The sequence below is a fragment of the Camelus ferus genome, chromosome 6, assembly GCF_009834535.1.
Source record: "Camelus ferus isolate YT-003-E chromosome 6, BCGSAC_Cfer_1.0, whole genome shotgun sequence".
Taxonomy (NCBI): Eukaryota; Metazoa; Chordata; class Mammalia; order Artiodactyla; family Camelidae; genus Camelus; species Camelus ferus.
In genome coordinates, this window is record NC_045701.1 from 65,243,120 (window position 1) to 65,269,794 (window position 26,675).

The 26,675-nt window shown below is 44.9% G+C and overlaps 1 protein-coding gene and 1 long non-coding RNA gene across 16 annotated transcripts in view; one reads left to right on the top strand and one right to left on the bottom strand.

Moving 5' to 3' along the window:
• RAD51B (RAD51 paralog B) overlaps positions 1–26,675 on the top strand; it is a 723,675-nt gene that overhangs the window by 366,485 nt on the left and 330,515 nt on the right. The window lies entirely within an intron of this gene.
• LOC116664321 lies at positions 11,071–16,241 on the bottom strand. Its single transcript, XR_004320797.1, has 4 exons — positions 15,881–16,241; positions 13,592–13,707; positions 11,768–11,913; positions 11,071–11,182 (listed from the first exon to the last, which is right to left on the bottom strand). It is a non-coding gene; the product is annotated as an uncharacterized LOC116664321 (long non-coding RNA).

Sequence of the window (26,675 nt, forward strand, 5' to 3'; positions counted from 1 at the left end):
GGAAGCCCTCCTTGTCGGGAGCTCTGTTTTGCCAGTGAGAGTTTGCCAAAAAGAGACACATTTGAAGCATGAGGTGCATTAAGATCAAATTAGGTGAGAGCCAGAAGCTTTCTTTGGGAAGCAGTCTTTGAGGTGGCTCGTGGGGGAGCTGGGCTAGATGTTTTGAAAGCCTTTTTCTCTCACCCTCAGACCTCAGCACTATTTAGGATATGCTGGCTCATTTCCCAGATCTACACATGTTCCTGTTCACGTCTCAGGGTCATGAAGGCAGAAGGGACGAGAACACCAAAGGCAGTTTTGCCAATTTCTTCAGCCACAGAGATGACGGGGCCAAAAGCCCAGAGAACGGGATGCCAAGAGGGGATGTGATCCCGGAGCGCTTCCAATCAGAAGGATTCTCTGAGAGGAGAGCCTTGTTTACCATCATCGAAGAGAATTCTGCAGCAAAGATGAGAGGCGTCCTGGTCAGCGATCATAAAGAAGAAAAGAATGCTGGTTTCTAGGAGTGGTACCAGGGGATAACTTAGTTTGTGTTGTCATGTGGCACGAGAAAACTTTCAGAATTCACTGGGGATGCTGACTAGGATTTGGGGAGAATCGTAACCAGGTCTGGCAAGGTGGTCTGGCCCAAGGAAAGTCCAGCTGAGCTGTAACCTAGCTTCGGATCTCTCCAGGGGCTTTGCTTTTCTTTGTTTTTCTGATAAGCCACTCAGTAAATACTAGTTGGATTAAGCTGTATCTCCTGTGCATTAGCTGCACTCCTGCATATATTAGCATAGTTTTAGAGCTCTGGTTCCTCCAAGAAAAAAAAAACAAAACCTTTTTGGCTAGATGAAGAGACCTTTAAGTGCCTTCTGACCTGATGATTTCATGAGTTGTAGAATCCCCTCCTGTATGCACTACATTAATGTCACAGGAAATCCAGAAACACGCAAGATATGGCCCTGCCCTCAAGATATTGACAGTGTAGTTTGAGAATAATTCTAAAGGAGAACTGCATTCAGTAGAATGTGGGCAGTGTTTTAGACAAGAATGGTAGGCACCACAGGCTCCAGGGTTTAGGGGATGGAAACATCTCTTTCAGCAGAGAGGGACTCTGAAGGGTCCAGGAAGGAAGATGTAAGCGATGGGCCTCGAGGGATGGTTAGGATTTCAACAGGCAGAGGAAAGATCAGGAAACGCTGTGAGCTAAGGCATTAAGTTCAAAATAGGCCTTGTCTGCCCTTATCTCCCTTCATTCTCCCCCTCTCAAAACCTGTTCTAGCCCCACAGCCCACTGTCTTTATCCTCAGACTCTGGGCTTCCATTGCCTGGAGAGCTTGTCCAGATCCTCCCTTGGCCTGTTTCCTCACTACCTTCAGTCTCACTCAAGTGTCATCTTCTCAGAGAGGTCTTCCTTTACCTCTCTATCTAAGGTGAAACTGCTACTCCCATCCCATCCTTCTCATCCTTCACTTTTCTTCATTGCCCTTATCCCTACCTGACCTTGTCAGTTTATTTATGAGTTTATGGTCTGCCTCCTTTGGTTTCATGTAATATTCTCAAGGGAAGGGACTCTCAATCACTCCTGTGTCCTTTAGTTTCTGGAGGGCACCAGGATCTGTGTTGTAGGGAAGTGTAGGGTATGTTGGGAAGGGGACAGAGGAGCCCCATTTGCCTGGGACTGAGGGTAAATGTAGGAGGTCATGTGCAATAAATTTAGAAGTAGGTTGGGGCCAGAGTTTGAATGCCAGGCTGAATTTAGGTTTTATGATAAAATGATCATAACTATATACTCTGGAGACTATCAAGAAGAGATGTGTAAGATGGCTTAGAGATAGGGAGATTGGAGGTAAGGAGATAATGAACTCATCAGATACTAAGGGAAACGGGACACCCGTTATGCACTAGGAACTATACTTCATGCTAAGGATACAGAGATGGAAGAATGATGTTCAAGATAGAGGGTAGATCATTACCAAAGTTACGGTGGCAAGCGCAAGGTCATTTGAAGAACTGCTGATCATTCCTTGCGACTGGGGATGCAGAGGGCAGGTAGGAGAATGCAAGGGATGAGAAGTGAGAAGTAGGCAGTGTGGATCGTGGACATCTGGCATGCGATGTTGGGGAGATTGTGATTTTTCCTGAAGCTTCTGTGAGAAGAATGTGACGATAGTCCATTGGCAAGAATGTGAGGATAGTCTGTTTGTTTTTAACTTGATCAACGTGATTGATGAGACTTATTTGACTGGCTAAGAACACTTCTCCTTCCTCCCTTATGTGCATCCATGTTCCATGTCCATCCCTTCTTAAGCCACATGCTCAAAAATGAATGATTTCTCCAGGTAGAGTAGGGCTGGTCTTAGGTCAAGGATGTGGAGTGGTAGTGTTTCCCCAGTAGAACCTTCGTTCCAGTGGCTCTCAGACTTTAGCATCAGAATCACCTGGAGGGTTATTAATGCACACATCGCTGAGCTCCCACTCAGAGTTTCAGCCAGTCTTTGTGGGGGCGGGGGGAGGCGAGAATTTGCATTTCTAACCAATTCTCAGGAATTGTTAATACTGCTGTTCTAGGGACCATATTTTGAGAATCACTCTTTATCCATTGAGGCTCTTATCTGTGTTAGGCACAGGAATACCAAGATGAATGCATCTCCATCCAAGCTCTCAAAGAGACAGTCTCCTAAGAGAAGATACAGGCATGCAGAAGGGATACCATCAGGACTCATGGTAGCCACATGCCTCCCCAGTGGTGTTTTCTGCAGGCTTTGTCACAGGTCTAGGAGAGAGTATTTACTAGACTGCGTTAGGGCTCTTTTATAGGAAGAAACTAAGCCACTCAAGTTTGCTTTTAAAAAAGTCAGGCCTATTAATACTGTAGCTAACATTCATGGGCCGTATATTGTGTGCCTGGCTTTGTACATCCATTATCACATTTAATCCTCACAATCACCCTGTGAGGGAGACTGTAATCACTATCCCAGTTTATAGATGAAGGAACTGAGTCCTAGAAAGCACAATTACTGGCAGAGACTGGATTCTAACCGAGGGAGTCTGGCTCCAGAACTTACATTTTTATCTCCTAAGTTCTTCTGTAAGGTTCCAGTTGGCATTTTCATGGCTGTGTGCAAACAGGAAGTACAGGACAGCCAGATTACATGGAAATTGGAAAGGTTGAAACTGAGGTCATTCTCTTTATTTTTCTCATATCTGCCTCAGCTTTCCACAGCACTGAGTCTTCACCTTACGAGCTGATCGGCCCAATTTCCCTTTTCATACCTGGTAATTCTGTGGCTGGATTGTCTTTTGGTCCAGTCAGCCATGGCCAGCAAGTCGTGTGGTAAAGAACCTGGCCAGTACACCTATCCTTTCAGTATGGTGCATGGGTAAGGGACATTTTCCCCTTATAAGGGGTTATATATGAAGGGCAGATTCCTTCAGAAGGGAGTACCTCTGGAGTGAGTCCCCCAGCCTAACATCTAGTTAAACAACTGTGTCCAACTGAGCAGATTTTTTTTTTGTAAGTTTGCTTATAAGCACAGAGGTCTGGGCATTTCTGTTGATCCCTTCAGCCCCATCCGTTCTCAGAATCCTCTTCTAGATCAAATTTTTGGTATTACTTACCTATTGCTAGTTCATGCCTTTAAGGCAATGGTACTGTTTTTCTTTTTAAACATTTGACAACATTTTCTTTCCAGTTCCAGATAACCATCTGGCTCTTCTTTGATCTAATTTTCTTCATGCCCATGGTCAGCCCTAGAGTTTCTTTCAGGGGAGAGAGAGGTCACATCTGTTTATTCAGAAGTCACTACCTCCTCTACATAATTATTATCTGATGAGATATGAGGCCTAAGCTTACCTGTGTGTAAGTCACCTCCTCTCTGGGGACATATGGCAGGCACGTGAGTACAGACTGTGTCCTGTGGTCAGCCATCATTTACCTCTGCTTCAGGCAGGATAAACCAAGACGGCAGCTGGATAACTCAAGTGTGCAGCAGCAGAGAATTCTGTGTCTGTAAGTTACATCCTTTCCAAAATTTACAATATGTATAAATTTACAAAATTGCTCCATACCTTCAGGAGAGGGTCTGAGCTTTATGGATCAAATGCAAGTATGTGTGTGTATGTTGGAGAGGTGTTCCTGTGTTTTAATAGAAGACTTTGAGGTCTTTTTAGATTCTGAGGTTGATTTTTCTTAACCAGGGTTCTATCTAACAGACCCATAAAAGCAGCTATAAGATTCTGAGAGTCCCAGGAGTGTCACCTTCAGCTGTAGAGGATGGATGATGCTCCAGTGGGCCAGGGATTAAGGAGACAAACTTCGTTTTGTTTTTAACTATAATGTATAGATTATTATATAGAAATAATAGACACTAGAAAAGGACCAAAATAAATTGCTTCTGAGTTGAGTGACAGAGAGAACATGCCCCCAGGAGAGCTCTAGAGAGAGAACAAATCATTGAAATCTTTAAAGGCAGAGCTCAGGAAATCAACATCAGTGAATAAGTGGCTGCCAGAGCCTAGCCAGGAAGAATCTTCTCGCTCCTTCAGGGACCAAACTGGAACGAAGGGAAATAGCTTGCACTTTGATGTGATAGCCCCAGTCAGTAAGAAAAGCCCGTCTTAAGGTCATTAGAACGTAAGTTCCCTGAGGAGAGCTTGTCTCTTCTATTCTGTGCTGCATTTCCAGAACCTGGAATGGTGCCTGGTGATAGTCGTTCCTCCATGAGAATTTGATGAATGAACAAGGCACCTCCAGCTACAAGAGGGACAGTCAAAGAACTATTTGAAGCTTTTGACCTAGACTCCCCTAAAAGAGGCATGAAACTGCCATTGGGGTTTTTCTCACCAATATATCACATATGCTCCAAAATTCCTACCAAGTGCAGCTGGCTTTAACCACGTGCCTGCGCTGCCTGGGCCGACAAGTAGCCCCAGGCAGTGCGGGAACAGTGTGGGGGAGGCAAGAACAGGAGCCCTCTGGGGGCCCTGCTTTGGAAAGAGAGATCTCTCATCTTCACACAAGCGTAGAGACTGAGTTACAATAAGGATATCTATTCGGTGCCTCCTCTCCACTGGGCCCTGGGCTAGGCAGATGGTGGGGATACAGAGACAGAAGCCGCAGCCCCTGGTGGCTGGGGAATCGTGATGCACGAGTGTGTGCTGTGCTGGCTCTCGGGTCCGGCTTTTGCTGGGGAAGCGCGGAGGAGTCCCCGTTTGGGGGTGGGAGTCCTCTAGGAAGGCTTTCCAGTGAGGAGACCCTTGAGCTGGGTCTTGAAGGATCAGTAGCAGTTCCCAAGAGGAGAAAGAAGAGGGGAAGGTCCTCCTGGCCGAGGGAAAAGCCCATGTAATGGACAAGAGGTCACGTGCCGTGGGAGGCCTGCGGGAGGTGATTACGGCTGGCATGGTAGGGAGTGGTGAGAGGTTGGTCTGTAGAGACAGGCAGGGGCCAGATGGTGGAAGGTCTTATTCTGACCCTAGTCAGTTTGAATTCTTTCCTGAGGGCAATGGGGAGCCATCAAAACAGGGAAGCAACAGGGTCATTTTGTGGTTCAAAGAGACTTCTCAGGCAGCAATTTACAGGTTCGAGAAGATGAAGATGAAATGAGAGAACTTTTGGGTGGGGCTAGCCTTAGGTTTCTTAAGGCAATGGGAACGTTATGTGCTTTAACTATTCTTAAGTCTGGGTTGGGTGGCCAGGTCTGGTGTAGATTTCTTCGACCTGGAAGAGATACCTTTCTTGTGTTATCTTCTGGGTACCATCACACAAGCCCTCATTTGTCAGGATGCCTTGTTGCTAGAAGTGGCTAGTTGTGCTTCTTTGCTAGCTGGTGAGAGAAAATGGCACATGATTTAAAGTGCTAAATGGCACTGTGGAAATAAATGCATGTTTTATACTCCTTTTGCTAGTGATTTACTACTATTGAGTGTCTGTTCTGTGTCAGATACTGTACTAAGCATGAAAAATCTTAGCATTTTTGTGGATTCAGTTATTACTCCCATTTTACAAACAAAGAAACAGAAGCACAGAGCATTTACATAACTTGCTGATGATCCCCTAACTAGTTGGCATTGTAACCTAGAAGGTCCATGCTCTCACGCAGTACACCATACTCTCATGCCAGGGCTCTTCACTGTCCCAAGAAGAGTGAGACTGAACCCACATCTTGAGCATCAGTCCAGTCTTTCAGTCGTGCATTCATCCAAGGATGGAGTGTCTATGATATGAACTGTTTGGTTAACAAGAACAGTATCAGGCCTGGCCTCTGCCCTCTAGAACATAAAGGCTAATTCTAATTTTGACAGCCTTACCTGGTTGGAACCCTGGAATTCCTACATGCTGCAATGAGCTGAACTTTACATCTAAACTGGCCATGTGTGTTGTACTACGGTAGATAGCACAAGAAAAGATAGGAAAGGCCAGAATGTGCGACCGATGTACGAAACAGTTAAAGTCACACTGCAGCCCAGCACCTAGGGAATTGCCAGGTTCAGGGAGACAGATTTTTAATGTCAGAGGCACTCAAGGAAAGGGGAGATGGTCATGATCTTGTGGTGGCTTGGGCCACTGTCTTAACATATCAGGGCATAAAGAAGACGGACTCCCTGATCAATCTGAGCTGAATCACAGATTCAGGAGGGCCCTGCGTATCAGCCAACAGCCAACCTCCATCACTGGGTTAGGCCCTCTCACAAAGTGGCAGACTGTTTACCAGCCCCACGTCTCACTGAGCGCTTGCTGGGCTGGCCAAGGCAGCTCAGTGCAGCTTAGCACCTGTGGTGGGTGGCTCTTCTCCCGGCCAGCTGTTTAATGAGCACCAGATCAGATAAACTGCACTTGGTTCCTATGTTCTCTCCAGACATAAACAATTAAGCACATCCTGCTGGAATGGTCATGTTAGGGGACCTGGCTTTCCTGTGCTGATCATCTGGTTTTCCTGCCCCTTGGGGCTAGAGTTTGGAGAAGCTGTGGAAACAACCTTAAGAGAACTGTTAACCCTTTAAAGTTTAGCTCTTTATCACCAAATATATTAAAAATGGTTTGTAGACAAAGCCTTACTATCTATGGCAGTTTCAAATAATTACAAAAATCGTGACTTAGTTAATTTTGCCCTCTTCTCAGGGTTGGCTTAGAGAAATGGGAGGTGACAATTCATGGGCCCTTTCCTGGTTTTGTAACCAGCCTGCACTCTCAATTGAGGTATTCCCTTTGCCCATCTTAGTTTATTCATGTGTGACCTGGGGTGAAGCTGCCTGTGCCTCATCTGATTGGGTTTCAAATTTTGTGAGAAATCACTTCTCTTCATGAGAATGCCCAGGTCAGCTGAGACTAGCATGATTGATTCCAGGCGTGAATTAGAACAAGCCCGAGCCCAGTGGCTCTCCCAGGAGAAGGCATCCAAAATGGGTTTGTAGGACCCAGTGTGGCCTTGGACCAGCTGGCATCAGAAACCACGATGGGCATGGAAGATCTGTAATCTTGATCTTTTGCCCTACTGATATTGCCATTAAGTGTCCCTGGAGTTTACGTGAACTGTGTATTCAGGAAATCTTTAAAAACACCTAAGTCAGTAATGTTCACTCTTTGGGAGGATGCACTTGCATGTCCTCAAAGACCCCAAGAAGATTCCAGAGGGAGGGTCCTGGCAGAGCAGGAGCAGCAGAGTGTATGTTGATCACTGGAGGACAGACAACAGTGTGCCAGGCCATGGATTTTGCCAGCAGGAAAAGAATCTAGAAAAGTGAGGAGGCTCATGAGAAAGGAGGTGACTTCTGTTGACAGGTCACCGTTGTTCAGACTCAGTGGGGATGAGAAAGGAAATCCAGAAACCTACGTGACAGCTTCTTGTGGACTGGACGAAAATATTGATTTTTTTTTTCCTAGCTGGAATTTGCCAGGGTCAGTTCACGTCTGGGTTTTCAGCGCTTAATACAGGGCCCTTTTGTCTTGGGAGGCGGCTGGACTGGTTTTTCCTCCAGGCAGGTGCACAGAGGGCGTTTATTGTAGCCTGAAACACAAACACCAGCCCCTAGGCCCTGATCCACACGCTCTCCAGCGTGGCTCAAGGAAGTAGAGGGAACAATGTCTCTTGCAACAGGCGAGCACTGTAAATGCCACTCCTGAATGAAATATTTCTTAAAACTTTGTATCGGTAACTTGATCGTCTCTTAAAACTTAATTATATGTCAGGGGAAAAGGAAGCTATTGGCTCCTCCAGCTGTCCAGGTTGAACAAGAGCGCACAATGGAGCGTATCCGATTCATGGCCTTGCTTAAGTAATCAGATTAATATCTCCTGAATTGAATCCACCCTTTTGATACGGAGTCTTTCAGCTGCCTTGTTTCACATCTCAAATTCTGACAAAGCTGTGCGGCCTTGGAGTAATTTCCCTGAAATCTATATGCGGGAAGCCTGTGCTCTTTTGAGCACTTTTTGGGACTTGTACCAATTAAATCTGTTTCTGGCACACTTTTAATGGCATACTTTCCCCTGAGTCCACAACGGCTCCAAAATCTGAGGTCATTTGTTTAATTTAAAAGCGAAGGTTATGAAACAACCATTTCAGGCTTCACCAGCCAAGCCCCTGTGGCTTTGAAAGGGGTGATGAGACAGGGGAAAGGCTAATAAACTGGACTTCTTGCACACAAAATAAATTAATTACCGTGTTTCTGTTCAATCAGTATCAAGCCAGGTTTGTCCACACCCCCCCTGCCAACCTTGCAGCCCCGTTCTCTTCAAACACATGCCCTCCTTCGGGGACTCTCGTAGTTGGGACTGAAGTTCACCCTCTTGCTATTGTTCTTGCACAACCAACATCTGGACTGGATTTTTGTCAGCTGGAGCTGAGCGAGGACTGTAAATGATGCGGTGATTTTTTTTTTTTTTTTGTCCTTATTAAATTTATTTATAGCCAGTCTGAAGCCAGGAAAAATGTTTTTAAATGGCTAGGGCCCTTGATTGGAGGTTCTCGAGGAACATACAGTGGATGGTATCTTTTCCCCCTTCCATTTGCTGAATAATACAGTGGTAGAATTACATAATTCACCATTTGGGAGGGTTTTTTTTTTTTCCCCTGAAGGACCCTATATTAGGACTTCCTGTGCATCAGAATTCTTCCATTGTATTGGCTTATCCAATATGCCACCCTCACTGTCAGTGAGAGACAAGAGGATGTAAGTGGCAGGGTGTTACTCATAACTGCAGTGATGGAGAATGAGTTTCTGGTTGTCGGAGACACGAACCAGTAGCACAGGTATTTTCTTTTGCCAAAAAAACACAGCTTGGATTCTGTTCCTTCCTTATCCACTCAACAACCTCTGAAATCCTAAAAGCCGCCACATCTTAAAGAATCTCATTCATTTTCTCATTATTTAAGATAATAAAAGGCCCTCCAAGGTGCTTACACAAATAATTTATAAAATACTTTGCTGTGCCCTTAGACCTGATTAAATCCCAGTGCCTTGGGGTTTAGATAATTACTGAAGGAACAAAACCTTCTAGAGGAGGCTGAGTTAGATGATGATTTTTTGAGGTCCCTTCCAGTTCTGCGATTTGAGATGATTCTTTGATTTTTCTTTTGCTATCATAAAGGGGCAAAAAAAAAAAAAAAAAAAAAAGCTGTTTGGGAATGAGGTTTGCTACCCACGGGCGCTTTCTTCTACGGAGAAAAGGCTGCTCTGCTTCCTGCCACCCAAGCACGTCATCCTCAGCCTGCACAATGCAGCTTCGTGTTCTCCGTCTTGCTAAGGGGCGATCTCTGTTGTTATGAAAGTGAATTGGAACCAAATGCACTTTCTGTTGGAAAAGCTGCCACTGATCTCAGCTCAGAGACAGCACTGAGACGGAAGGCACACGTAGAACCGAGGGAAAAGTTCTTGCTGCTACATCCCAGTGCCACTCACTTCACTGTCAGGCCTGTGAACATTTCTTGGATGCAACGTCTCTGTTTTATGATGTTCCTGTGCCACTTGATGACTGGTGTTCCATATTTAGTTCTTAGAAATGTTGACAGGTTGTTTAGTGAACGGTCCAGCTAAAGGACTGGGAAAGCTATTCTTACAGCAAGACCCTTCATTAACATAAAAGACGGCTCGTTCTCCACCAAGAAAGGCAGCCCTGTTTCATTTGCCTGATGGGGAAGTATTTGAGGCAGAGCAGCCTCATCAAACGTGGTGTCCGCTGCCCACTTTCCAGGCATTAAAAGTAGAAACCAAGTAATGGGCACTGGTACTGGCAGTGAAATGAGCCACAGAGAGGTCACCACTCATCACCAGCGTCACGACTCGGGGCTGCGGAGCAGACAGTGGCAGGCCCGAGGGTAAAGAGCATTTGTTTTCAAGCAGAGAGAGGAGAATCCCAGCAAAGCAGAGAGAGGTGAAGAGCAAAAGATGAATACAGCTGGGTATTAAGCAACCGTGTATCTTCCAAGATCATAAAGCCAAACAGTCCCTGCTAGATTTAACTTTTATTATGTTTGGAGATGAAAATCAGAGGGTGGATAAAGGGGCCTGGAGATTTGCTGCCTGAGGCCACTGCATTCTAGGGGTGTGGAGTTCTCAGTCTGCACTTGGAACATTCCACAATATTTTCCTAACAACAACAGCAACAATATTAATAAAGATAGGAATCACTTTTATTAAAGCCTGCTAAAGAGGTATCTTTCAATGCCGTATTGAAAGCAAATTGTGGAGTCAGGATCTCTGCTGGAGACGTGGTGAGGGGGGTGACCAGAGCCACTGTATTAGACACTAACAGAGTTAGTTCCTCCAGTGGAAGGAAATAGATGATCACAGAAAATAGTTATTCTAGCCGTGGTGCTTAGAGAATTTTAATAGAATGTGATGACATTGTATAAGGAGTATTTTTAGCTACACCAGGATTATGTATGTCAATCAACTTGACTATCATGGGGAAGCATAATTCAATGAATATGTAAGGTTTTTTGCAAGGTGTTATTGGATTCTGCTGTATTTCATGTTAGTTTGGAGCCATTGTCAGGCATGGATATTCTTTCATTTATATTCCTGTTTTCTATAATTCAAAACCATAAAAATAAATTAGTTTTGAATCAGCTACTTGCCTCATAGATGGCTCCTGGGGAGACTGGGAAAGCCTCAGGAGGATGTCCACACCTCTCCTGCGTACAATTCTTCCTCTGGCAACTTCCATTGGATACAAGTAAGATCAGGTACCCTGTTCATTCTAGGACAGAAAGGATTATGTTAAAACGTTGTGGGCTATTTCCCCCTCAGGCACCCAAACCTGATTTCCTTTTATGACTTGATGAATTTTTAACTGTTCTACTTTTTCATCCTCTGTTCTTGTCCTTTTTATGAAGCCACAAAGCTCAAAAACTACATGACAGGTAGAACCCCAGCAATGCTGGGGGAGACCGCCACGCTGTTGTCGGGACTGAGGTAGGTCTGAGTACTGGAGGAGGGACCAGTCAGGCTGAATGTGAGGGGAGAGAGCAGTCTTTCGAAAAAGCAGATCACCTTTCTCTCTGAGGGAAGCTAGTTTGTCTGAAACAAAAATAAACTCTTCAGAGTGGTGGACAGCCTTGCTTATTTGAACCAGGTTCCACTCTTTTCTCTTGTTTTTTTTCACCTAACCCCACTGTGAGCCATTTCACTTCCTCCCTCACAGACTCTCCTAAGCCACTCTTGTCATGACGCAGTCTCCTCTGAGGAGACGCTTGCGGCCATGTTGTTCTCCCAACAGGGAGCCCCTGTCCCTCATCAGACAGTGAACTGGAGACAAACTAGTTTAGGGAGTGGCCTTTCTTACCTCCTCGACCCCCACTTTTCCAGCCCTGTATACTTCATCTTTGCATGGATGAGACTCATTCTCTCCTGGAGGTTCGTGTCAGTGGAAGGGTGCGGAGTTGAGTGCTGGTGCCATGTCTCCTTTGTTAACACAGCTGAGCGTGTAATCTCAGAAAAAAAGAAAGACATCCAACAGAATCAATTTTAACAGACTACCCATGCACAGTTGTTTTCTAAAGAGCAAATAATGGCAAATTTTTTTTTAAATGAGACAATAAATTGGCCATTTGGGAAGCAGGCAATGACAGTTTGAAAGGCTGGAGGCTCTAACATATGTGTATGCCTTTTTTTCCTCATCTCTTGCAAATAGATAATGGTTTACGTCAAGAGAAAATTCAGGGGAAAAAAAAAGCCTTTTTTTATTTCCAGGAAATCTGGTCACTGTTCTGCAGCCAGTGATAAATGACAATGCCACCAGCCATGACCTAGGACATCCTGAATTCTTGCTCATATGAAGAGCTTGCATTCTCTTTTCAAAGGGTATCCTGTTCCTATTGCAGTTCTTCTGCTATCTCAGCTCCAGATCATCTTCCCTCCACCCCCCACCCCTCGTTACTGTACTTAAAATAGCACCAGTGCTGTTTAAAAGACTCTACACATAGATGTTGATGTCATCTGGAGGGATGGCAGGATGAAAAAAGAAAGTAACTGGATATTGACCCAAACATTATAATCCAGCTAGTCAACCTACCGAAACTTAGTTCTGTTACTTCCACTCATGTTGCATAAATCAAATAAATATTATTTTGTCCATTAGTGGGAGTAATAACTAAGTGCTGTTCATCCACAAAGATATAGAATAGTAGCATCATGGAAGAGAACTGTGGTGTTTAAAAAACAAAAAAGAGCTGTTGAAAGGTGTTGTACCCAAGGGTGAGTTGTAAACAGAGCAGTCGTTTCTGATTATGAGGACTGATGTGCTTAGTCTGCACTGATGCTACCTAAATAAGTGGGAGGAGCAAAATCCAGTTCCCTGAAGCCTCTGAGTTGCTTTGTATCCCTGCAAGTTTAAAGCAGAATATAGAACTAATCCATTGCTCTGCTTCCCTGCTGTCTTCCAGTTTAAAACATGTTGCAGATGAACGTCCAGCGGGAGAAGACTCTTGCTCTGCCTCTGCCTCAACCAGCTGTCAAGGCAAGGCTGGTAGGAAGGATCAGTCTCCACAGATGGTGCAGATCCTTCAGTCTTAAACCTGTTGTCTGGTGGCTGGGGCATCAGGTACACCCTTCTTTTCCCTGAACCATGCAGCTGGATTTTCAGGAAAAGCAAAAATCCCAACTCTAGAAAAATAATTCTCAAAGCCCAATTAAACTAGAATGGCTTGTTAGCAGTTCCTTTCCACAGTTTATGGGTTTTCCTGGCATCATTATCAAACTTTTTACTGTTTCTCTTTTCCACTGTCTTGTTTGTTTGATTCACCTGGTGAAGTGATAGCCTTTCTACCTGAAGAATTAGTGGAAGATGAAATATTGCTAAAAGCAATTCGTTCAGATCAGTTTCCAAGCCTATATTTCTCCTTCAGGTCTTATTTTGGTTTTGTTTTGTTTTGTCTTATTTGTTTTTTAATGGAGGTACTGGGGTCTGAACCAGGACCTTGTGTATGCTACGCATGTGCTCCACCCCTGAGCTACATCTATCCCCTCCTTGCTAAAAACAATTTGGATAGTGCTGAAAATATTAGGAAAGAAATGGAGGAAGTAGCCACTGTTAACAGAATAGCCTGATGATAGGCACGAAGGTTGGAAGAGAAGAATTAAGGCCATTTGGGCTATCTCTGCAAAATACCTTTGTTTTACCAACCACAGAAAAAGCCCTTGCTTGGGGTGTCTTGAGGAGTCAGGACCTGGGGTGGTTCCAAGATTTCCAGCGCTGTGTCTTCATCAACCACCAAATGGCTATAACTTTCAAAGTTGAGAGGGAAAGGAGAAGCTATGAGTTTTGTGGGGTTTGCTGATTTCTTAAGCAAAACAGTACTTCAGTTCCAAGCAGCCGATTATCATTGTGATTGCTTATATCTGGTGAATTCTAATATTCTGTATGGAAACTGCACTGCGTGTTTGTGGGGGCCTCCCCATCTGCCTCCTTTGTGAATCTCTTCTCCTTTCAGTGCCTCCAAATTTGGGCCCCAGAAAGGAGGACAGCAGCTGCATGTCAAGCTCTTGGGCCTTGGCCCGGACGTGCATCTTTCTGGAAGGGAGACTGAGTCCTGTTCTTACGTCTAAAGTTCCTCTTGATTAGCAGCTCCTTTTGTCTACTGTTTTTAAGGCATCTCTGTCTTTCATGGGTAGCTCACAGGGATGTGTTTGAGAGCCCCTTCCAGCTGGGAAGCTGCCCAACTCCCACCAGCTGAGTCGGGGGTTGACTTCCCTTTAGTTCCGCTGCTGCCTGTGGACTACGAGGACCCCACTTCCAGCCCTGGCCACAGTGGCCCTTGTCTGCTGTGCAAACTTGGCTCTGTTCTCTGGGCTTTCATTCTCTAGCCATCTGGGCATTTTGAGCACCCTTCTTATCTTGGTACCTTGGCACTCAGGACTCCGTGCCATCCTATCATAGAGATGAAAACAAAGGCATCCTTCACTTCTGGCCTGCAGTGTCCCTGGGACCATCGTAGGCTGTGTGACAGTCAGCAAGATTGTAGGGGCCAGGGCTAGGTCTGGAGTGATGTAAACGGTTTCACTGATAGAAAGCATACGGAACGGTGTGACAATAGCTAGGATTGTTCAGTACCAGGATTCCTAGACACTGGTTTTCTCCTTCTCCCCTTGGCTGTTTTGAAATCAAAGAGTGAGGAGCATAAAGACCCCTGTGGCCTCTGATCGCTGTAGCCTCTCCAGGCCTGGCAGCCAGAGATTAGAATCTAGCAAATGCTGTGTGCCAGACGAGTGGATCGAGCTTCCGACTAAGGATTCCGTGTACATCACCAGCTTTTAAAATTCCTCCTTCCACCTCCTTAACTGCTGATTTGGGGAGAGTTTGATCAGAGTCCTTCCCTCTTCAGAGAAGTGTCTGGAGAGATTAGTCCAAGAGTGCTGACAGCAAGTTCCTTATAATCATTCTTCCTAGAGAAGAATAAGCATTTGACCAAAGGCCAGTTCCACGGCCCAGCTTCCTCCTACTCTGTTGTGTCCTCTCTATTCCTCCCCACCCTCTGACCCCTGTGCCCTCATTCAGATCCCTCACCCTGTGCAGACCTCTCTCGGCCAACGAGGCATTGGCCAGCCAAAGAAAATGCTGCCAAAGAATGTTAAGTCACTTCCATTTAGACCCTGATAGTTGGGTATGGCTGCAGCTTCTTGAAAGACAGACCTAAAATGCCTGCCTCTTTTCAGAGAATCTAATTTCACATTTGGCTGCTGATCATTTTGTTACTGGCATCCATTCATATATTGGAAGCCCAAAGCTTCCACACACTTGATTCTACAGAGCAGTGTAACATTAACAAGACACATCTTGATTATGGAGCCAAAAAGGTGATGCAGGCTCATTTCACACCAAAGCAGGCAGGTATATTTACTTGTGTGTTAATAGTTGAGGCAGCAGAGACACAGGGAGGGTCAGAAATTCATTCAGGATTATCCAGTGAGTCCAAGTTTTGGTCCTCTGGTCCCTGAACAGGCAGTAGTGGTCACTTTCCTGTACAGCATGTGACCAGTGTAACTGGAGTCATGGGTTCTAAATATGACTCCTTCTCCCTGCCCATTGCCACTATAATCCAGGTGCTAGAACCCCACTGGTTTTCTGTAAATCGCCAGCGAATGGTGTGGGTTCCATCAGGTTTTTCAGTCTTTGTCTTACTTTATGTGTTAACATCTCAACTAAAAAGATAACTCTTCGCATGTAAAATTAACTCCCTCTAGTTTTCGCAGTTTCTTTCCAAGAATCACCCACTGTCAGTCCCTAGTCCTCTGTCTGGCAAATTTAGAAGAAACAATGGACTGCAGGCTGACCGTGGCTCCCATTGTATATGAATGACCCACTGACCTTGCGTGTATCTGTAATGAGTGGAGAAGGAATGCATATTCCCTGGCATAAGCTGGTTCTACCACATGGTTTGAAGAAAATACCATTTTATACCCGATTAGGAAGAGAGACTTGGAGCAGCTTGGTGGCAGATCTGTGGCTGGGTGATTAATCTAAGAACTATAGCTTTCTTCCACATAGGAGATTACATACAGTCTTTGGTCAGGTCAGAGCGGGCCTCTTGGATGATCTGATCTTTGCAAAAGGCACCACGATGGGCCAGCACAGCAGTCTTTCCATGTATTGCTCCCTATGTTTAAAAAAGAGACCATTTGAGTGTTTCAATAATTAGGTCTGCCAGCATCTGTAGCTCTTTCGACCCACAGTAAAACTTTAGTGACTTTCTTCTACTAACACAAGTCACTGCCTCTCAGAGTTTGAAGAAAAGTGAATGTTCACTGGGGCTTTTCTGAATGAGAACAGCAACATTTCTCTTTGGGTAGGATTACAATAAATAATGTCTTAGACGAATCTGCCATTTTCTTTAGGACATTAACAAACAGAGTTTATGTATTCCCTCATTCATCTTCTTGGTACTTCACTGAGACAGTTTGGGTACTGGTGCTATATTCTCCATCTGTAAAATGGAAAGAACCAGAGTATTAAGTTCAACTTAGATGGATTACAAGAAAGAATGCAGACATCCATGTGATCTGTGTTTGCCAAGTTGCTGCCCAGAACTTTTAAATTTTGTTAAGAGCTTCATTTCGCCTACCTGAGGGGGTCTGAGCAGTGTTTGATCTAGGCCAGGGTGCAACAGGCTTATGGCCAGGTGGAACTGGACAAATAAATGGAACTGGTTCCAGTTTACCAACCTGGCACTCATTATGTGCTGGTCAAGGAAGTGTTTTTCAAATCACAGGGTGCCTCTAGTGAAAATCCATTGGTGCTTTGATGGTGGCCTTTTGGAGATACTGCTATAATTTGAAACCATTCCCATGGCAGGCCCAGGGAGAGGTCTTACTTCAGCCAACACGCAACATTAGGCAGAAGAAACAGGGCCTTTCTGGCTGAGTTGACCCGTGGGTGGGCCCTCGTCCACATGTTTCTAATTAGGGATGCAAGAGAGAGTAGATATTCCATGGCGACTCTCCTTTCCTTCTCGGCTGTGAGATAGAACAACAGCGCCTTTGTGGTGACCTCTACAGAGCTGTTTACACTTGGTGACCTGCCTGAGCTCCCCTGCCAGCGTGGATGCACCTCCTGGCTAACAAGGAACAGCCACGCTATCTGTTACCATGGTAGACCCTGGAAGTCAAAAGGAAAAAGAAGATGTTTTCCCTCTTGTGGCATAGTCTAAGTTCATTTTCTTCACGGATTTATTGAGGCATAATTTACATACCATAAATCTACCCATCGTAAGTATACAATTTAGTGTTTTTTAGTGAATTTAGAGAATTATATCACCATCACCACAGTCCAGGTTTAGAACTTCAGTTGGACTTATTTTGAAAATACCAAATAATGATCATAATTGGAATGCAGGTCATGCTGAAGTACAAAAATAAATTGTTGAAGCTATCTTGGGCTAAGGAAGAGGGCCATCCAGGAAGTCATTTGAGACAACTAAGTCTCAAGTTTCTCAAAGTACATGAAGCCTTGAGATTAGTATTTATATTTAGAAAGGGTTTCCATATTTTTGGTCATCAGATGGTATGACCGACTTGAAAGAACCGAGAAACTGTTTGCTATAGAACCTACCTCACATGTCAACATCAATTAATCTTTCTTGATTATAAAGAGAAGGTGCAGAGGATGTGAATGTGTGTACCCCCCACCAAGAGCTTATAATCCACTTTGAACATCTCATTAAATATTTATTTACCTAAAGACTACTTTGAAAGCCCCCTTATCTTCAGGTATTGTGTTAGGCACTGCAGACTCACAGATGAGTGAAACAAGTTCCCTACCTTAAGAACTGGCAGTCCAGTGGTTCATATGTAAACAGATAATTTCAATATAAGGTCATGAGTTCTGTGATAGAGAAGAGTGCTGTGCAGTATCAGAAAGGTCATCGGCAGAGATTTTCTAGAGAAGATGTTACTAAGATATCAAAGACATGGTTAACAATTGCATCAATCCTGCCGACATAGATTGAGTACCTGCCCTCTGCTCCACTGGAACAAGGCTGGGTGAGACCTGGTCCCTGCCTTCAGGTGGCATTTTAACTGGTGGGAGAAACAAGTCCATCACTACTTCCAATCAGATGGTAATGACTGCATAGAAGTGGGAAGAACAGAACACACTAGGAACTTAGAGGCAAAAGAGAGACCATTTCAGGGAAGCCTTCCTAAAAGAAGTAGCCTAAATGCTACTTTGAAAGCTCAGAAGGACCCAAACCTGAATTTTGACCAGTAGATGGAATTTCAGCAGGCATGGGTGAGAGATGGGAAGCAGTCCGGAAGAAAGATGCTAGCAATGGCTCAGGGGCCCACGAGCTTAGGATGTTCAGTGTACAGGGAGCAGTCCAACATGGACTGATACGTATGTCATACAGTTTGAACTATCTCTATATATCTATGTGAGAAACAGGGAAATCAGGTGAATTAGAGGCTGTGACTTCCCTTGACTACTTCAAGGCGGGCTTCCTAGAGAAAGCAGCAGTTCATTTCACTCTGTCTCTTATATAAGCTTTATGCCAAGAGGATATGATAATTTATTTTCTTCTTCAGTTTCTTCTTTCACGATTCATCACGTGGTCACCACCTACTGGGCCACCATCAAAGCACCAGTGGATTTTCACCAGTGGTCCCTAAGATTTAGGAAATACTTCTTGACTGGTACATTTTGGTGCCGGGTTGGTGAGCACAGGCCAGTTCCATGTGTTTGTCCCGTGCCACCTGGCCATAGGCCCTCTTGCACCCTGGCCCAGGAGGTTCATGCAGTACTTTCAAGAAGATTAAAAAAACAACTCCTGGAAACATTGGCTCCTAACCTTTGCAGGAGTAACTGCTATACCTGAGCAGACTTAGTAAGTAGATTGGAGGTCTGAGAAGAAAACATGAAGAAAAAAAATGAGGAAGAATGGTATTATTTGCTTAAAATTCCCAGGGCTCCACAGGGTAAACCTCTTTCTAAATTTAAGTTGCTAAGGACCTTGAACCTAAGGTTGTTTGGGGATATTTTGCAAAGTGAGGAATATTGTTGGCTTTCAATCAGGAAGGAAAGAACTCAGTTGGCTTTGATATAACCAAGGAAGAGGGAGTTTTGTATTTGTTTGTTTGCATGGATGGTCCACCTACTGTGTGGCCTTGTTCGCGACATGGCCGACCTCTCTCGGGGGTCAGTGTGAACAGCCAGGCTGCAGCTGTAGCTGAAGACAATGGCCAGCGCTGTTAGGTAGTGCCCTTTGGGCCCCAGAGGCTAATTTCATAGTATTTTGTGGCATTGAACCTGCCAAAGAAAATGCTTCATTTGGGGAAATATAATTTCTGTATGTGTATGGTTTTTTCATGAAAAATAGAGAAGAGAGATTTTTGGAAGGACATAACTTACCCTATTGGCCACTCTTTCTAGAAAAGCTGAAAAGCAAGAGGTCAGCACTCTTACAAGTGTCATGTCTTAAACGTCAGTTGACCAATAATTATTCGCATATCATCACAGGGGAAGTCCTCTCTCATTGTTTTTTTTTTTTTTCCTCTAGATTGTGATGCTTTTTTTAAAAAAAAAAAATCCCTGGGTGGGGAAATGATATTTTAAAAAGTCTGTAAATTTAGTACTGTATTTGCTGAGAAGTAACAGCCCTTGAAACTCTGGGGTTTTTAGGTTTTGGTTTTGGGGTTTTTCTTCTTCTTCTTCTCTTTTTTTTTTTTTTTTTTTTTTGGTATTTTCCAATGCAGTACTAATTATGGATGGGAGGTAACTTTGCTTTGCCAGTCTTCAGGTTAATAAAAGGGCAAATTCTTGGCCACTGTTTAGAGTTGCCAGATAAACCGCAGGATGTCCAGTTAAATTCACAGTTTAGATAAACAACAAATAATTTTTTAGTGTAAGTACATTCCAAATATTGTACTGGGATGTACTTAGACCAAACAAATTCATTGTTTATCAGAAATCTAAATTTAACTGGGCATCCCGTATTTTTATTTGCTAGAGCTGGCAACTCTACTTCACTTCTGCAATAAAAATGCCCCCAAGGTGACTGGGAGCTTTTATGGTTAGCTGAAAGGTGCTATCTGTTTTGAACCCAAACAGAACAATATATGAGATAAAACTGAAAAATAGAATCAGGTCAGTGATACAAAGGTGAAGGGAATCCTTTCTCATTGCTTTATCTTTGTGTAGCTAACTCTGAGGACCCATTTCATTTGGGGGTGGCCCTCCTAGGTCTGCTCTAGCTCAGAGTCATACTTTGTAGGCCACCTGGGTGGCTTCTTTGTTCTGGCTTTAGCCCAGGTGATCAAATCAGGACTGGAGCTCCCTTTTAAATCCAGAGTGCTTGCCCTTCTGAGGGCAGCTCTGGGCTTTCTTGACTTTTTTGGCTTCTGTAAAATTCCTACTAGGCCTAGTGAAGTGGGGTCCAACTAGACATGCGTCTGAGAATAATAACAGCTATCAATTACTAAGATCCCGTAGGTGCCACTGCTTTACCTACATTACCACTATCTACCTGTGTGAGTCTATCTTGCCTCCTACCAGCCCTATGAGATGGGTACTGTTAGCTCCATTTTACAAATGAGGGAACGAAGGCCCAAAGAGATGGAAATAACGTGCCACTGAAAGGCAGAGCTGGGGTTAGCATTCAGGACAGTCTGACTCTAAAACCCTTTGCTTAACCACTGTGCTACCACACGTGGTACCCTTAGATCCCCATCCTTCCCTCCCTAGTCCCCAGCTTGACTTGATGTTGGAAAATCATCCCTTTCTCTCCTTGTTCCTAACTAGCTGGAATTGGCCCTAAATACTCTTTGTCCATGTGTGTCGGGCAGCAGTGGGAAAGACGCAGACACGTGGGCACTGGAACATGTTACTTTGGATGCTTCCTATTTTCCATGAAAATGATTAAACCAATGGCGGGGGGAAAAAAGCCCAGGAACTTTATTACAACATTTTAAAATGTGTCATCATTTTAGTATCTTTAAAGAATCTGAAGAGACTTTCAAGCGTTAGACTGTAAATAGCTAACAGCTCCAAGACGAGCTTACATAGGAATCACATGATGGTTCCTAAACGGCCATTTGTCTAAGCTCTGCGGAGTGCTGTCATGCTCAGCCAGCTCTCCTGCCAAAGGCAGAGGCCTCTGTTCCCCAGCCGCTCGCTCCTCCCCGCTCTCCTCTTGGTAAAGAAATAGCAAAACTATACTGCCCGACACCATTTTCTTTTTGAACCAACATATGCTTTTCCTGGTTAACTCCTTATATGAAATGATTGGTCAGCATTTTGAGCTCATCAAGGAAAAAGTTTTACTTGTTCCAGCTGGGAAAGTCCATGAAGTTAGCCATTCGGTTCCCATCATCTGGCGCAGTTGTTACGTGTAAAGTATCTCTGTGGGTGGGGCCGACCCGATAGCATTCCTCAAACTGCGGGTTATGGACCCCAGGGCCTGGAAGAATTTCTTTCACAGGGTCACGCTCCAGCACTGATTCTTTCTGGTGAAAAGCTGTCCCAGACTTTCTCCTCTGACTCTCAGACTGTCTCTCATCCTTCTTTCCCCCTGGGGTAGTGTAACAGGCCTCCTCTCTTCTTTCCCTCTGCCCTCTCTTCACCTGTCTCCTTTCCCCACTGTGCTAGATTTCTCCTCGTCTCATTTCCTTTCACCACTAACTCCTCCCAGTTTTAAAAACTAAGTCCATCTAATTCTCAAAGGAAACTTAAAACAAAAAATGGAACACTAGGAAAACAGCAGAGGTGAGGGGTGTAAGGTTAGTCTTCATCCTTAGCCCTCTGCATCTGAGAAAAATACCCTGTTCTCTTCTCCATGGAGACTAAGGATGACCCCCGCCACCCCTTCCTCCTCCATCCTCCCTCCTCCATCCTCCCTCCTCACATTCCTCTGTTCTTTCGTAAGCTCCCCCCACCCCAATTCAGATGTCACTTAGTCAGCTGATACAGTTGGTAAACTTGCAGACATTTCATTTCTCTCCTTTTGGGTGATGGAATTCTGGTGCCATGGGGGCTTTCAGGAACAACTCAGTAAGTGATAGTCTTAGAGGATTTCAAAAGAAGCTCTAGGAAGACATTCCTGATTCGTCTCTGTCCTTGCTATTTGATTTGCCTCTCTGCGCGGCTCAGCAAACAGAAGCCTTTGGTCCGCCATCTGCTTTTCCTTGGGAAGCAAGAGAGACGGCAGAGGTACAGACTGAGCAAGTCTCTTAGACTCTGTATGTTTGTTTCCTTAACTGAAGAAAGGACAAAATAATGATTCTGACTTCATGGCATTGCTGTGAGTGTTCACTGAATTGATATTTAATAAATCCTTTAAAATAAGGCTTAGCATATAGTAGTCACTATATTAAATAAGTAAATATAACAAGGCAGAAAGTAATAATAATGTCCTTCTTTTGATTCGTGCCTGAATAGCTGCAGCCAGCTCCCGTACAGTCCCTTAGAGATCTCACATCAACCCAGGTGGCAGCTGGCAAGGACTGCAACGAGTCATGGTTTCACTCAAAGGACTTTGACAGTCTGGTCTTAATGTACCTCTTCTCACTGTATTTTGACCAGACTGATTGACTGATTATTTCCTATTCCAACTTCCCCTTCAGATTTCCTTCCCCAGCCCCACCACGTGTATCCAGCTCCCTTGCTGTCTTCACCTCCTGTTGGCTTTCAGCATGTGTGGCCCAGAATTACTAGGTGTCTATTTCAGTGCAAAGCCTTTCTTCTCTTCTAGATCATGAGCTTCTTTTGAGGGGGAAGGGCCACATTTCTGATGGTTGAGTATCATTCATCATGCCTTGTACATAAATGGTGCTCTATAAGTGTGTCTTGATTGGCTGACTTGAGCTTTTGCAGATGAGGAAACTGTCTGCCTAGAGCTAAGCGGTACCTAGCGGAACCTTACCTCTAGGCTTCACGGATGTGTTCTTCTGGAAGGCCAGTGCCTCCCTACTTTGTGTTAGGACAATGGAGCCTCCAGTGTGGGCCAGGGCAGACGGAGCCACTGTGAAGTTGGGGTGTGGTGGGAGTGTGCTGGGATTCGAATGTGGGATGGAGCAGAGGAGGAGGGCCTGCAAGCAGATGGCTAAAGGCTTTGGCTTTGCACAATTACCATAAACGCTTTTAATTAGCACCTTGAAAAAGTTTGGGTAAAAAGAGACAGTTAAAATATATTTTTTAGAATGCAATGGGCTGCCTCTGAAAACATTCCAATTTTGCAGGCCTAGCGGGAAAAGGACTAAACAGAGTCAAAAAAAAATCACAATACCACTGCTAAAAGGTGTGTAGGTTGAGCAAAAAAGGAGAGGTTGGCGTGTCTGTTGGTGGCAGTCTGAAAAAATAAACTGTGGGGTGCTACTACTTGTATCCTGTGTAATTTTTGGTGGGTGGATAAATAAAATTGTATGAGAAAAACTGTTCTCTAACAGTAAATTCTGCCACTCCAGCACAACGGTGTGTATGTCCACACTTTTATAAATATATTTGCATGAACCCACATGGCCATGTAGCTCTCACATGAGAGAGAGAGATGGAAGAATTAAATGCTATGTGTTTTTCCCCCATCTGTAGGCAGTGTTTGATAATTGTTGATGCATGGTTCTAATAACCTTGACCAGTAGATATGGCGACTGTGAGAATTTCCAGAAGGGAAACAAGACTACAGAGAGGAAGACATCTCTTGTTTCTAGGGGGCAGTCTTCCCAGCAGCCCTCAGCCTAGAAGCTGTTTTTCCTTCAAGGAGAGTCCCGGGACAAGATAAATAGGCTTCCTGACCCAAAGACAGGAACACTCAGGGAGACCAGGGGTCGGGGAGTGGAGCAGACGGGAGGGGTGAAGTGTTCAGAGGGAGACCGGTCCTGACCAAGGAGCTGGCCCGTCATTCAGTCTGGGGCAGCTGAGCATTGCTGCCCACGCAGCCGAGGGCGGGGTCCCTTTGAGACCCAACGATGTGAACTTGCCTTCATTTGTGTCTTCGTTCTTCAGCAAACTTTTACTGAGTTCTTACTATGTGCCAGATGCTGGGCTGAGCCCCAACATGTGACCTCACTGGGCACTGAGTCCGAAGCTTTGGCAGCTCAGGGTGACGTTCCTTAGAGAACTGGGAGGTCTGCCAGAGAGGAGGAACAGTACAAACAAGGCACTGGAGAACCCATCAGAGGAAGTGATGCACAGATGCTCTACGCGGGAGAGCAGAAGCAGGAGCAGAGACGTTCTTCTGAGACTTCAAGCTTGACTTCTGACTGAAATATAGAGATACGAAGAGCACGTGCAGAAGTTCAGAGACCCTTCTGACTCGGGTATGCCCTTGTGGGTCTTTGGAAGCTACAAAGACAACCGGGAGTGGCAGGAGACGAAGCTGAGAAAAGGAGCGAGCACAGGCACCTCCAGGCACTGGTGGCCGGAAGAGTTTACTAACCTCTTTCAGGGCCATAAACCAAAACACACCCACAGTTGTACATACTGTAATTCATTTTATAAGTGCCCAACATAGTAATTGTATGTTGCTTACTTACAGTGCTCTTTTGATGGTTCTCAGATCATCTCTTGTTTTATGTTCTAAAGTCCACTCAGATAGTGTTAGAATGGACCGTCTGCTCCCCACCCGCATGTCTGGGCAGGGATGACTCCTGTCAACCTTCCAGGCCTCATCTTATAGGCTCTTTGTCCACCTCCCTGTTATCATGGGGCATCACAAAGTTTTTATAGTAAATTGCAAAGCAGTTTGGTTTTCTCAGCAGATGGTATGTCCCTTGAGAGTAGGTACCCTATTCTGTTCATCTCTTTATCTCTGGCAGCTGGCACAGAGCCTGGCACAGAGTGAGACCCCAAACTAGGACGGGTCCATTTTGGATGCACGGGTCTCATACATTCCCAAGCTGACACTGGGCTCTCCGTATACAGACTCCATCCGGAACCTTCCTGCTGCCAAGTGGTATCTTCCAATGACATTAAAAAAAAAAAAAAAAACAAAAAACCCTCTTTATAATGTTTTCCTTTCGTATCATGCAAATAACATATTTAAGATGGAAACTTCTGTGCTTCATGTTATAGATTAATAATGAACATACTTTCTCTTTCTAGAGTGTGACTGTCTTTTTTAACCAGTTGCTTTTCATTGTCATTCCTTCCAGTAATTTTTTCAGATGCTCTGAATTCCTGTTCAAGTTTCCTTTTCCCTTGAAGCTTCCGTCTCCCCTCAGGCTGCTCTCGGCCCACCCGCGCAGTGCTTTTCCTCCCTGGCTCTCATGCTCTCCCCAGTTATTCATCGCCTGTGCTGCCTGGGTTATTCATGTAAATGAGGCATTAGGCCCACCCCCTTTCCCGGCACTCGTGCCTTCAGGGCAAACTCTGTTCTGTGCCTCTCTGCCCCTCCCATAGCAACTAACACCGTGCCTCTCACTCCAGAGATGCCCAGCAAATGAGTGCTGATGAAGTTCCATCAGTGAGATGAGGTAGTCAGCAGTAGGTGTACGCTCGTTGGTGCAGGGAGCAGCGCAGACTAGTGCTAGCATTTGAGGGGGGCTGCCTGGCTTCTAATCTTGGTTCCTAACTACTTTTAGGGCTTGGAACAATCTGCCAAACCTCCCTGTATCTCAGCTTCTTCATCTTTAAAATGAGGATAATAGCAGTGCCTGCCGGGTGATGGTGTAGTAAGGGCTGGGTCAAGGCAAGCACCACGTTTAGCACAGAGCCCCGCCCATGGGGAGAGCGCTGATCCTCACCAGCCACCAGCGCCATAGGTATCCATTATCACGAGCTGGGTTTGGGTGAAGATGTGAGGTCTGGCCTGGAATGCGCCTTCTTAGATTCCTCTTGGAGCACCCTGTGCCCTGGGCTTTTTCTGCACAGGGAATGTGTCTGCTTCAGGAATTGTATGGACCATCTTGACTGAGAGTATTTTTTTCCACCTTTAGCTGTTGCCCTGTATTTATGTGTTGGTGTTGGCACAGGTGTTTTGCTTTCACCAGATTCTCGAAGGGGGGCGTCCATGACCCCAGATAGGGAGACACGGATGATGTTCTGTTAAAAGTGGAAGGAACTTGTGCACATGGTAGAAACATACACTAAGGACACACGAGTGAGTGTGGCTCCCCATAGGCTTACCAGCCTACTGTCCCTTAGAGCTGAACACACTGATTCATCTCCACATGTGTCTTCGGGGGCCCCCGCTGCGTGTCAGGCTCTGTGTTAGGTTTGGGGACCAGAAACATGACTGAGACGTGGTTCATGCTGTTGAGGTGCTTGGAGTTCTAGCAGTTTCTTTTCATCTTTTATTAGACACCGATTGAATAATTTTATTACTTGTTATTAAGTAAGGCTTATCTCCCCGAGTGGACTTACTGTGTGCTTACTGTCCTGGACACTACTACAGACAGTGCTGTCAGCCCCACCACTGCCCGATGGAAAGAAGGAAGGGTGACAGGCAGTAAGGACCAGGTCGGGATTTGGAGACAACAGGGAGGAGGCAGCCGGGTCATGTCATTGTGCTAAAAGCCAAGCAGCCTTCGTTCCTGCACTCTGTGTCTATGTCTAGATCACGGGTAGGGGACTAAAGGCATCTTTGGTCATAAACCTTCCTATGCCTAAGCTTGGCCTGCACTCAGCTCTAATAAAAATACTAGTAAATGTTAGGACTAGAAATAAAATGAGGACACAGACTGCTATTAGAACTTTTTCTACAACTGAATTACTTTTTCTTCAACCAAATACATTACGTATTGTATCAGCCAGGATCCCATCAAGAGATGAC